We start from the raw sequence: 14,787 nt of genomic DNA on the forward strand, positions 1-14,787 counted from the left end.
AAAAAAAAAAAAAAAAAAAAAAAAAAAAAAAAAGAAAAAGAAAGGAATTAAGAAAAAGCTGAGTTTCAGGCATAATAAACAAAATAACTTTTTAGAAATGAAGAAAATGTGGGGTTGTTAAGAGGTTTAAGATAGTTAATTCGCTTAAGTGCATGCCTCTATACTTGACACAAAATAAGCCTTCCCAAATAGGAGGTGATATTATTAAAGCAGTATTTAACCCATTCAGTTATACAGATGTATTTTTGGCAAATAACTATCTCAAAAGTTTCTTTGGAAGTTACATTTTTGAAGAAAGACTGCGTGTCCTGAGGATACTTACAGTGATATCTTTTAGGACTTTTATTGACTTTTGTTACTATCCACTGACAAATTTTCTAGGTTAAATTTTTCCATAGGACAGAGCTTTATGATTTTAACTACTATTTGGCTATGAGTACCTTGCATTCAGAATTTTTTAAGTAAATATTTTAGATTTATCCTTAGGGACTTTCTCATTTCATTTCTATGAAGAGTTGGACTGACCTACAGAGGTCCATATCCTAGGGGCTCTATAACTCTCAAATGAACTTGTTAGCCCTACTTCTAGCCTGAAGTCTATGGACCTTGAACAGACATCTAGAATATCTGCCTGCTGGTAACATTTTAAAGATCATTTACTTTAAATTCATGCCCACCAGAAAATTCTCAATAGCTTTGCTGCAAGAAGTAATATTCAATAATCTTCTGTGTGTGCTACCTATTGGCTATGAGATTCTCTAATTACACTGGACCATTTTTTTTTTTTTTTTCAAAATGTGGTTCAGTAAATTAAACGCATTGTACAAAAAGATGATTTCCTGATCATGTACATTTAGGAAATGCTAAATTAAACAAGATTAAACAGCTTTCTTTCAAGCAGGAATCCCTTGAAGACTTTTCTATGGTAAAGGTAAGCCATAGATCTCTAGGAGAGAGTATTGATTGAAGGATTTTCCAGGATTACATGATCAAGTAGTTCTTGTTTTTATAAAGCACTACATATACCTAATATAAAACCATAGTTTGGAAATGCTTAATATAAAATATTAAGTTTGATTGGCTTAAGGAAGGTCATTGGAAAGCCTCATGGGTTTCCGCTGACATAACTGTCCCAACAGATTAACCATTAGTTAAATATTTTCTTGGATCTATTTTTTGCTCCTTAACCCCCCTTAAACACTATGCATTAAAATAATCACTATTGCAAGGGCCTGTCCTCAGTCCCAGTTCTGGCTTTTGTCTTCATTGAACCTTGCAAATGAGGTCCCTGTAGGCCTAATAGCCAAGAACCTTAATTTTTTCGAGGCTTTGACATGCTGTCTTGCCTAGCAAGCAAATCCATTTACTTTGAATTCTCCATGATATTACTGTGATATTATTCCATGAATTCTCCATGATATTATTGTGGCTTGAGGATGACCTGCCTGGTAACGTTATTGACTGAACCCATTTTTTTCTCATGAGCTGTTATGAGTCATAAAATTATTTTCAATGCTCAGTGATGCCACAAGGAACCTAATTGGAAATTAGAATTTAGAATGCATAGGTAGACTCCGAGAAATCATAACTAAATTACAAATTCATCAGAAGAAATCTGAATCAGTAATTATTGGCTATATTATTTATACATGAGAAGATATGTGAGGGAGTGGATGGAATACTTTGAAAACTTGTCTCTTGTTGTTGTTTCACAGTGTTTAATAAGAAAATTATCATCGTGTGAAGGCCTATACCCCGGACACACCTCACTCAGTGAAAGATTTCTATCAATAACGCAGATGAAAGCTGCTGTTGAAGTCTGTTATCTGGGCTAACTTTTGGCTATGGATGCAAGAAGCCATTTTAATAGTCTAGCTCCAGTCACTATTTAAACTAATAACACTCCAATCCCATAGGGAGTTGCTCTGATATAGTAATTACAGTGAGCTAAGCTATGTATCTGACAGTGATACTAAACTTGAGTTCCAGCTCTACTATTTACAAAGTAGGTGACCTTGGGTGAGTTAACTAAACTCTCAAACCTCATAAATACCCTCATCTATAAAATGAGGCTAGTAATAGAATCTAATTCATGGAGTTGCTGTGAAGATTGAAAAAGATAGTTTACGTACTGGGCTCGCATATGGGTGGTATTTAATACATATTACCTAATATTAGTTATTAATTAGTATTAGTATTAGTTATTGTTAATAATAAAAAAGAGATTATGTACTGGGCTTGAATATGGATAGTATTTAATAAATATAAACTGGCAGGGTGCAGTGGCTCATGCCTATAATCCCAGCACTTTGGGAGGCTGAGGTGGGTGGGTCACAAGGTCAAGAGATCGAGACCAGCCTGGCCAATATGGTGAAACCCCGTGTCTACTAAAAATACAAAACAAATTAGCTGGACATGGTGGCACACGCCTGTAAGTCCCACATACGTGGGAGGCTGAGGCAGAAGAATCACTTGAACCTGGGAGGTGGTGGTTGCAGTGAGCCAAGATTGCACCACCGCACTCCAGCCTGGCTACAGACTGAGACTCCATCTCAAAAAAAAAAAAAGAAAAAAATATATATACATGTATATAATAAATTTAAAAATATAACCCTAGTATTAGTTATTAATTAGTATTAGTTTTTATTAATAATAAAGAGTTATTTATGTACTGGGTTTGCATATGGGTAGTATTTAATAAATATGACCACCCACACATACATGCATGCATACACTCCTTTAATAATAAAAAACTCCAGCCTTGTTGATGTAGTGGCTTGTTTTTTTCTAACTCCGGTTTCCTGAATGATATACTTGGCCAAAGGCTCTTATCTCTTATTCTTAGTTTATGTCAGATATAGTGTATAAAGCAAGTCTGAGGTTCAGCACTGAAGAAGGTAGGACATCAATTCACACATCAGAGGCAAATGCTAGCAGTGTGTCTTGAACTTTACTAGAGGCTGTAGGGAGCATGAGAGAAGACTGTGGTAGGCCTCTGAGGACACTTAATTTATTAAAGAAATTTAATGCACCAAAAAGGGACCCAAGAGGGATGTCAAAAGCTGCTGTTTGTGAGGAAGTATTCCCAGCATCTCAAGAGCAGCTGGCGGACTGGACTCTAGCATTGGTTGGTCGGTGGGTGGGGGATGGAGTAGAAAAGAGAACTAGGAAAGTCAGAGCCAGAAAAGTACAATTGCACTCACCAATTCACAGATCGCCCTTCCTCTCAATCTCCTTTTCCCCTTGACTTGACGCTTGAGGGGCCAGATGCAGCAGCTAGAGAACAAGCAAGGAAGTGAGCATGTGGGAAGAAAAAGTTTAGCCTTCTCCATTTCACTCACCACACCAAAACAGGCGAGACAGGCTTTCAGATTTAAAGCAGGCTTGTGAGGGAGGGGTGGTGACTGAGCACCATAGGCTTTATAATGAATGAACTGTACTAGAGTTAGTCTTGCATACCAGATTAGACCAGACACTTTTATAATATAAATTAATATTTTTGTCATTGACACAGATGAGAAGACTAGAAGGCCCACCCTATATTTCATTTGGGGGCAGGAGAAGTGTAAGTTCAGAAGCACAGTTTGGAAGGGACAATAAAAAAAAAACTTCAGTTCTTTAGATTTCATTGTTCCCTGTTGAATTCTGCTGTATCAATAAAACATTTACCTAATAATTATTCAAATGTTTTGCTTTTTATTTAGAAGTTCACTCTGTAGATTATAAAGATAATCTAATAAATTAAGTTGCTTTCTTTTATATGAAACAATTGCTTTGTAAAAACTGTTTTCACCCAGTGCATAAAAGGAGTATTTCCAGTGCTGTTTCATTTTCTTGTTCTTCTGGAGATGAATGACAAACAAAAATCTCCTTTTTTTAGTGTCCTAGAAACTGTTTTGAAAAAGCCAAGCATTCATGGCTGAATGAAGGCATGAGCAGTAGTTCCTTTATAAGTGAAAGAACAGTTCAATCAAGCATGACTACCACAGTTTCCTTAAAATGTTTGCAAAATCTACTGGGCAGATACCATGTTTTCTGATTGCTAAACTAGATTGAAGTAATGTGGGTATGAGAGTTTCCACAGGAAAGAACACAAAACATGACACAGGATGCCACAGAAGCCATGTGGAGTGAAGGAAATGCAAACCTGTAAGTTAGGCCTTTGAAGGTCTGTACACCTGCTGTTCAGCATAACCGAGACGGTATGTCATATTTCACACAGAGAAAAATGATCAAATGGCAGATAGATACCTTTTCTAAAAAAATGTGTTTTAGAGAAACTGAGAACACTACCTTTTCAACTAGAAAAACAGGATATATGGATTTTTGTTTTCTAAAGTAAGAACAACAGATTTCACTGACCATACAAGTTACTAGTAACTGATGTACACACTGTACATTAAGTCAATGATTAATGTCTTTTTAAATCATGTGCCAATTTCTGGAACTAGCTACAGGGAAAGTAATTAGGTTAGCATCTTTGCTGCCCAATCTACCAAAAACTTTTCATGAAGTGCTGACACATTCTTATCCTCTGTTCCCCTTCCTCCGATCTATTTTTAGTTACTTGGTTTGAGGACAATTATTGAATTTGTTTATACAAAACAAAAGGAGCACCTCACATTAAAACAAATTAAATCTTCCCTAATTGCTTAGAATTCGACTGTAGAAAATGGAGGGATGAATTCACTGGATGTCCCTTTTATTTCTCTAAACACGGACGTACACGGACGTATTGAATTATAAATACAAAATAATTTTATAAAGACCTCAAAAGATTAATTATTCCTATGTATTATTTGTATGTTATGGTCTATAAACGCTCAGATGCCATGACAATTCTATAGATTAGACTGTGGACTCCTTGGCACATATGGCATAGTAGAGTGGGTAAAAAGATGGCCCTGAAATTGTATATGAGCTACCGAGTAATGCATTTGAAATTTTATCTCTGCATGTCCATGTGTTCAGCTGAAATATGGGCATAATAATAGTATCTTTCATTAAAGGTTCATTTGAAGATTATATAAGGTAAGGAAATAAAGTGAATTACATTCTCCCCCTCTTAAATCCACTCAATGACTTTCTATTGCCCTTTTGATAAAACCTCCACCCCGAACATGGCCTCTAAGGCCCTACAAGATGTGGCTACCCGTACATCCAACTTCATCCTGTCTACTCTATTGAAAATCTAGCTGAAAGCTTTTTTTTTTTTTTTCTCTTTCAGTTCCTCCAAAGTTCCTGCTTTTTGCTGCCTCCAAGGTTTCACAAATTCTCTTCTTTGCCTAGAACACATCTCCACCCTCCTCCTCACAGCACACATAGCTCCCTCCCACCCAGCCTTCACATCGCAGTTTAAATGTCACTTGCTTTAAAAGGACTTTTCAGATTTACCAATCAAAAATCATTCCTTCTCCTTATTTTTCTGTAGCATAGAATGTTGTTTTTAATATTTACCACAAATGTTTGTGGTTCCTGGTTTGAAATGAATGGACAGATAGACAAGAATCAGGCAGAAGAGTAATTCAATACTTCTTTTATTAATTTTAGACATGTCAGGCTCTGGAAGCTATGGTTAGATCCAAACTTCCCATAGGTCTTACAGCTTGGAAAAGCAACACAGAATTCTGGCTTTCTGAGGGCAGCCCACACAAAAAGAAAGAGGAGATGAAGAAGAAGGAATCATCGGGCCAGTGCCTCCTTCCAAACACACCAAAAAATAAATTACTAACCTATCACAGGCTGAAGGTGTGGAGTGGAATGCAGAGAAGGCAAAAAAGGTTAGGAGGGTTAGAAATTCCCTCCATCTGAACTAAAGACTGAAAAAGCATTTCTTCCACCTCAACTAAAATTTATGAACTTGAACCATATGCACTGACTGTTTTTGAGGTTAGAGACAAATATAACCATATTCATATGATTTAAACATAATTATACATGGAAATGTATACATACGGAAATACGTATGTATGCATGCATTGGTATCCTATGGAGTCTATGTAATATAGATTTATATATGTATACTATACATATAGTATGTGAAATGTAATATTTGTGTGTATTCATAATACATATATATGCCATACACACACATATACATATATACACATTTGTGTAATTATTTGGGTAATATCTGCTTGGCAATCATACCGTAAGCTCTAAAATGAGAGTGAAGTAGATCTACTTTGCTTACCACTATAGCTTTGTGGTTCATCACAAAATATCTAAAAAATTAGTTGAATAATAGCTGTAAGGTGTTTGACATGTAACTTGACTTATTTTAAGAACTCAGTAGATGGTACCTATTATGGTTGTACTGCTTCTGCTTGTGCTGATAAAATAGTCTTAACATGTTGGGTATTAAATTTTGGTCTGGACTGTAGATTTGTAAGACTTCCATTTCAGAAATTCATAAGTTTGCCTCAAAGGTTGCTCATACAGTTTAACAGACTATAATTTCAGGTAACATCTCCTAGTTGCAACCTCCACAGCTCTGGAGTCATAACCCCAAGGAGAAATGGGGTGAGGAGCGACTATAGCAAACTAAACAGTGTATGTACTGCCCAAAAAAGGCAGCCAGTTTTCCAATTCTTTTTTTTTTTTTTTTTCTGAGATGGAGTCTCACTCTATTGCCCAGGCTGGAGCGCAATGGCACAATCTTGGCTCACTGCAAGGCTCGGACCACAGCCCGGCTTCAAGCGATTCTCCTGCCTCAGCCTCCCAAGAAGCTGGGATTACCAGGCATGCACCACCACACCCGGTTAATTTGTATTTTTAGTAGAGATGTGGTTTCACCATGATGTTGGTCAGGCTGGTCTCAAACTTCTGACCTCAGGTGGTGCACCAGCTTCGGCCTCCCAAAGTGCTGAGATTACAGGCATGAGTCACCCCACCCAGCCTCCAATCCATTTAGACTTGCTTTGGCAAGTGTGAATGCAGTACTATCAGGCCTTCTGATTTTTTTTCAAGAGAAGCTAAAATCCCTATTTTAAAATAAAAATACACATTTTGAAAACTAAAACATTTCTGTGGTCTGTATCATACGGTGAAGTTTTTGCCTTCATGCTACTCACAGGCAGTTAGTCTGTGACCTCTGCTTTTAGAATTACTAATACTTTTTGTGTATTTCACTTACCTTTTACAGTGATATTATTCTGTGCTTTTCAGATAAGTTTTAACAGCTTAATTTCATTGCTTTATAAGAAATCTATTTCTAGCCGTTGCTTTTGCATTTCTACCTCTCTATCTTTTGCTTCTCCAAATCCCTCTTTCATTTTTTTCTTGATGTTAGAAGAGCTTTTAAAGCTAATGATCTATTTTAAGTATAGCATTTTTCACAAAAAGGAAAAAATGGAACTACACAGTATTTTCAAGCCACATCACAAAGAAATCCATTTGTTCATGTGTTTAGTAAACTCAACTATAGACATACATGAGAAGAATTGACACATTAAAGTGGAAACAATGAATTTATATACAGTGAATGTATTTTGTCTATAAATCCATTGGGCAAAAGTTAGGTTTTCTTTCATTTCTCTTAGTAATAATTTTTCTTGTCTTTTTCTTTACAATTCAACTTTTGTTTCAGACTCAAGTGGTATATATGCAGGTTTATTACTTGACTCTGAGGCTTGAGGTGTGAATGATTCCATCACCAAGTGGTTAGCCTAGTACCCAATAGGTTGTTTTGTAGCCCTTACCCCCTACTCCTTTCTCCCCATCTAGAAGTCTCCAGTGACTACGGTTGTCATCTTTATGTCCGCGGGTACCCAGTGCTTAGTTTCCACTTGTGAGAACATGCAATATTTGGTTTTCTGTTTATGAGTGATCTCACTTAGGGTAACGACCTCTAACTGTGCCCATGTTGCTGCAAAAGACATCATTTTGTTCTTTTTTATTGCTGCATAGTATTCTATGTTGTATATGTACCACATTTTCTTTATCCATCCACCCTTGATGGGCATCTAAATTGATTCCACGTCTGTGCTATTGTGAATAATGATGAGATGAATACATGAGTACATGCATCTTTTTGGTAGAATGATTTATTTTACTTTGGGCATATGCCGATTAAAGGGATTGGTGGTTTGAATGGTAGTTCAACTTAGTTCTTTGAGAAATTTCCAAACTCCTCTTCACAGTGGCTGAACAAATTTACACTCCCACCAACAGTGTATGACCATTCCCTTTTCTCTGCAGCTTCACCAACATCATTTATTTTTTGACATTTTAATAATAATAGCCACTCTGACTGGTGTAAGGTGGCATCTTATGGTTTTTATTTGCATTTCTGGTTTTCATTTGTATTTCATTTTTGGTGATTAGTGATGTTGAGCATTTTTTTTCTTATTTTTGTTGGCCACTTGTATGTCTTGTTTTGAGAAATGTCTATTCATATCCTTTGCCCACTTTTTAATGGTGTTATATGTGTTTTGCTTCTTGAATTGCTTAAGTTCTTTATAGATTCTGGATATGAGACCTTTGTCAGATGCATAATTTGCAAATATTTTCTCCCATGCAATGATTTTTCTTAGAAACATTTTTCCATAGAAAAATAAAACTAGATTTTCAGGTTAGCAGTGGCAGAAATTACTGGATGTCAACAAATTTAAAATGTAAATTTTAAATTTAATATTAAAATAAATAATTAGAATTTTTATATATTGGGTATCTACAAAAATGCTCTTTGAGATTTTTTTAGACATAGATTTTTATCAAATATCACACAAAATCACACTGCTCTGTTTCCTTGTCTTTCTGCAGTAACCCAGTGCAATTTTTTTGAAGATAATTTTGAATCATGAACTCAACATATGCAGTAATGCAAGTAATTCAAATGAAGTGATGACAATATAAAACACTTATGATCAAGTTCAGGAGCATGTAGGCAGTGGCAATTATGTTGTGACTGCCACCTGGCCAACACTAATTCATTTTAAGATGAATTCCTCTTTCAGAAGAAGTGTAAAAATACGCATATTAGTATTAATGAAATACTCTCATCTATAGTGCTTAAATGAGTTTCTGAAATATTAATTTTATAGGAAAACTTTTGTTAACTTTCCTTTAAACTTAAAAAATTTTTAAAACCTTATGTTTAAAAATAAATTATTTCCACAACACCATCAATTTTTGGTCAACGATTGAATTGACTGAATATTTTTCACTGCCCCTTTGTCTAGGGTAACTTACAGTGCCATCCACTAAACTGCTCTCTTGCTTAGAGAAAGAATGAATAAAACTTTCAAAGTAACTCATAGCTTGTAACAAAGAACCGAAAGGAGTCAACATAATGAATACAAACATTTCAGATTTGATAAAAACAAACATTTACCTAAAGCTCTAGGTTGGGTACGTCAAGGAATTCAAATAGTAATAAAAATATTCCAGGCCGGCCACGGTGGCTCATGCCTGTAATCCTAACACTTTGGAAAGTCAAGGCAGGAGAATCACTTGAGGTCAGGAGTTTGAGACCAGCCTGGTTTACATGGTGAAATCACGTCTCTACTAAAAATACAAAAATTGGTTGGGTGTGGTGGCAGGCACCTGTAATCCCAACTACTGGGGAGGCTGAGGCAGGAGAATCACTTGAACCCAGGAGGCAGACGTTGCAGTGAACTGAGATCGCGCCATTATACTCCAGCCTGGATGACAAGAGTGAAACTCTGTCTCAAAAAATAAAACAAAATAAATAAATAAGTATTCCAAGTGTGCATAATGCAAGACTGACTGACAAGAGTATTCAATAGAGGTAAAAAATCAAAGGGCAGTAGGAGAATCAGGAGACAGTATTATAAATTCCTGAATATAAGATACATCATTTCTCCCAAATAAATACTGCCTCAAAACAAAAGGTCCTTATTATCAAAATGTTAAAAAAGCCTTCTCTGAGGCATCACAGCGTAATACTTAATGCATGTACTTTGAATTCACATTATCTCTGTTCAATATCTGATTATTTACTACTCGTGAGTTCTTGGATAACCTTTCAGTTTCATCATTGGCTAAAAGGGAGATACTGATATTACTTACCTCCTAGCCCTGTTGAGAGAATTTACAAAGCTAATAATGTGTCACAATGCCTGGTACAAAAATATATGTGTCATAACATATGTATTATTTCTATATTTCCTATTATTGTACATTAATCTGAATGGCAAAGTACTAAATTCCTGAGGTTGAAGAGGTATCTGCACTTTCATGTTTATTGCAGCACTGGTCACAATATCTAAGATATGGAATCAACTTGTGTCTATCAATGAATCAATGGATAAAAAAAATGTGGCATGTATACACAACAGAATACTATTCAGCCTTAAAAAAGAGGAAAATCATATCATTTGTGACAATGTAAATGAACCTAGTGGGAATTATGTTAAGTGAAATAAACAAGGCACAGAAAGACAAATACTGTGTTATCTCACTTACACCTGTAATCTAAAAAAGCTCAATTTATTGGAGAGTGGAATGGTACTTATCGGGCTGGGAAACGGGGGAGTTGGGAGTGATGCTGGTGAAAGGATATGATATTTCAGTCAGATAGAAGAAATAAGTTCAAGACATCTAGCATACAATATGGTGATTAAAGTTAATAACAATGTATTGTATTCTCAAAAATCCCTGAGAAAGTAGATTTTAAGTGTTCTTACCAAAAAGAATGTAAGATAGAGCATATGTTAACGATCTAGTTTTACCCATTCTACAACATAAACATATTCAAAACCTGTTGTCCATGATAAATATATACATTTTTATTTGTCAATGAAAACTTTAGGCCAGGGACAGTGGCTCACACCTGTAATCCCAGCACTTTGGGAGGCTGAGGTGGGCAGATCACGAGGTCAGGAGACGGAGACCATCCTAGCTAACATGGTGAAACCCAGTCTCTATTAAAAATATACAAAAAAAATTAGCAAGGTGTGGTGGCGGGTACCTGTAGTCCCAGCTACTTGGGAGGTTGAGGCAGGAGAATGGCGTGAACCTGGGAGGTGGAGCTTGCAGTGAGCCGAGATCGCGCCACTGCACTCCAGTCTGGGCAACAGAGCGAGACTCTGTCTCAAAAAAAGAAACCAAAAAAACCCAAAAATCTTAAAAAGAATTTACCTTTTTCCAGGCTTAAAAGAAAGCTTGTACCTAAAGCAGAGAATAAGCTGCTGAACAAATAAATATGAGGACATGAAGAAAAACGTCTAAGCCAAAGTTCCCCAAAAAATACAGCCTGAGACAAAAACCTATATGTGAGCACTTTACTAGGGAGTGGATCCCAGGGAGCAGGGCTGAAGGATAGGGCTGAGATGGAATACAGAAAGGCAAGGGAACAAATATATCATAAACATGCCTGTAGTGGCCAGGCTCGGTGGCTCACGCCTGTAATCCAGCTCTTTGGGAGGTTGAGGTGGGCAAATCACTTTAGGCCAGGGGTTTGAGACCAACTTGGTCAACCTGGAGAAACCTTGTCTTTACTAAAAATACAAAACTAGCTGGGCATGGCAGTGCATACCTGTAATCCCAGCTACTCAGGAGGCTGAGGAAGGAGAATCACTTGAATCTGGGAGGTGAAGTTTGCAGAGAGCCGAGATTGTGCTACTACATTCCAGTCAGGGTGACAGAGTGATGAGACTAAGTCTCAGAAAAAAAAAAAAAAAAGCCCATAGTGTTGAAGTCGTTGAATGTTAAAATTTGAAAATGTGAATCAAAATATTTCATAAAATATAAGTGGAAAAAGCAGTATATTTTAAAATATAATTTTACTTCTATAGATCATCATGTAAATTGATAAATTAAATAAGTAGACATTTGCTTATTTTATCTATATACCTAATTTTCATATTTGGCAAAAGCATTACTGGATTTTCTTTTAGAAAAAAGGGAAAGATTATTTTAAATTCTGTTGTGTAAATAATTGTGACTATCAGAAATTTGGAAAGTCTTGAGAAGGAGGTATGATTTGAATCAAATCTTGAAGAATATTTTGAGAAAATAAACTAAAACTAAATGCATTGAGTGGTTACTATTTTTTAGGTGCTGTAGATCTACAATCATATTAAATTCTCATAGTATTGTTATTCTCAGTTTACTTATGGGGAAACTGAGGCTCAGGTAGGTTAATGAATTTGCTCAAAAAAGTTCTGCAACCTATACTGGTTCCATTTTGAATGCAGCCTTTTCTAAGCCTTCTACTTTTTCCAAGAGACAAAACAGTGCAGAATGGATCCTGGAGAAGACTGGGTTGGAATTCTGCCTCCCCTACAGTCCTAATTGTTTGATTTGTGTAAAGCACTCAATTTTTCTGTCTCTTAGGTTTTCTTATCAAGGAGATAACAACATCTCTCCAAGGAACTGTTGAGATACTTAAATGAGCTCTTGTAAGTAAAATGCCTGGAATAGCAATTGGCACATAGTGCTCAATGGGTATTAGCCATCATGTTGTAAGAAAAAGGAGGAGGAGGAAAAGGAGGGAGAGAGGAGAGAAGAGAGTGAGGAGGAAGAGGAGAGGAGGAAGATTTTCACTATCTTAAATTGTCTCCTTGACAAGTAGAGTGTATTCGGGAACAAGGAATCACAACAGTAAATACACAGATAGGCATAGACACATCTTTACCTGGTGTTTTACTAAAACTCTGGGAAAAATGGACAGGAGCTGGTCATTGTGGAATCATTCCAGCCTAGATGAAAATTACTGGGAATATATGTTCCAATGGTCTTGAAAGTAAACAGATTTTCATACTTTTTTTTTTTTTTGAGATGGAGTTTCGCTCTTGTCGCCCAGGCTGGAGTGCAATGGTGCGATCTTGGCTCACTGCAACCTCCACCTCCCAGGTTCAAGTATTCTCCTGCCTCAGCCTCCTGGGTAGCTGGGATTACAGGCACGCACCACAATGCTAATTTTATGGTATTTTTAGTAGAGATGGGGTTTCACCATGTCCGCCAGGGTGGTCTCCAACTCCCAACCTCAGGTTATCTGCCCGCCTCTGCCTCCCAAACTGCTGGGATTACAGGCGTAAGCCACTGTGCCTGGCCCATATCTTAATCCTTGTTAAGCCAGTTTCCCTGTGTACTTTGCTCTCTGAATATCTCACTGTGAAGGCTGCGAAATAAAAAATTTATACCCTAAGAATATAGCCTAACTGTGTTCAATGTATTCACTATTTACTACTTAACTTCTTTAAGTTTCAATTAAACCTATATTTATAAAATTGAAAAAAGAATTTTAACTCACACATGTTGTGTATACATGGCACATATGTGTTAGATATTTGGCTAGAGTCTGGTGACTATCGATCAATTAATGAAATGTAGCTTTTGCCATATTTCCTCAGACATCTTTATTTTCCTCCATATATTAAGATTCATTAAACCAGAATACATCTTATAACTAATGTAAACGTTCAATAAGTGAGTACTGTTCTTCTTTATTTCCCAGGGCTATTATGAAGTCATTGTTGTACCTTGTAGCATTTACCTTTATTTCCCCTTAGAAAACACTAAATCCAGAGATTGCATTGTATTTGCTAACCACTGTATTTTCAAAATGCCAAACAGTGATTAATAATTTTTAAACAATAAATGAGTGAATAATAATCAAAGAACTAAGATATTTTTGCGAAGAGGGAGAAAGACAATTTCTCAATTACTTTATAAAATCTAGCAAGCAAAGTAACTTGAGGACAAAGCAATGCTTGAACCTCCCAGACATAACTGATCTAATAATTTTTATTTATAACCCACCTTGTTTAGATGGGTTACAATGATAAAAATAGAGCCAGGCGCGGTGGCTCACGTCTGTAATCTCAGCACTTTGGGAGGCAGAGGCAGGCGAATCACTTGATGCCAGGAGTTTCAGACCACCCTGGCCAACATGGTGAAACCCTGAGTCTACTAAAAATACGAAAATTAGCTGGGCGTGGTGGTGCATGGCTGTAATCCTAGCTACTCAGGAGGCTGAGGCGGGAGAATGGCTTGAACCCAAAAGGCGGAGGCTGCAGTGAGTTGAGATAGCACCACAGTTCTCCACGCTCCAGCGTGGGCGACACGGCGGTACTCAGTTGAAAACAAAAACAAAAACAAAAAAGAGATAAATGAGAAGTATGTGAGAATTTGGAGCGGGAAAATGGGAAAAGAAAACACACACACACGCCCCTAAAATGAAGACAGAAAAGAACCACATAAATAAAATTCCTCCTATAAATGCTATAGAAATCCAAAGGAATAGTTCCCGTGGTTTGGAAAATGTCAGTAAAACTTTCCTGGTGGAAATGAAGTCGGCTATGAGGTATTAAGTTCAAAAGGAACTGGATATTTGGTATCTCTAGCAAGACAGAGCTGCTTCAGAGTCTCCCCAGGGAAAGACGGTGCTTTTGGGCAGGTAGTGTGGGTGAAGGTGATGACTGAAGGATCCTGAGGGCCCAGGTTCCTGGGAAGCCTCTCTCTTTCGGCACTTCACCAATTATCTCATTTCATAATAAGGTCTGCACTTTCCTTAATTGCTTCACTTCCATCAACAGGAACAGGGGAAAGATAAATACATTTCACCTTTTAATGAAGAGAATTTCAGGTAGTCTGTGGGAGATGTTTATTAAAAAAAAAAAAAAAAAAAAAAAAAAGCTGGTAGAGGGCAGTGTCTCAGGTCTGTAATCCCAGCACTTCGGGAGGCCGAGGCAGGTGGATCACTTGAGGTCAGGAGTTTGAGACCAGCCTGGGTAACAAGGCGAAACCTAGTCTATACCAAAATTACAAATACACACACACACACACACACACACACACACACACACACACACACACACA

The sequence above is a fragment of the Piliocolobus tephrosceles genome, chromosome 3 (genome assembly GCF_002776525.5).
Source record: "Piliocolobus tephrosceles isolate RC106 chromosome 3, ASM277652v3, whole genome shotgun sequence".
Taxonomy (NCBI): domain Eukaryota; kingdom Metazoa; phylum Chordata; class Mammalia; order Primates; family Cercopithecidae; genus Piliocolobus; species Piliocolobus tephrosceles.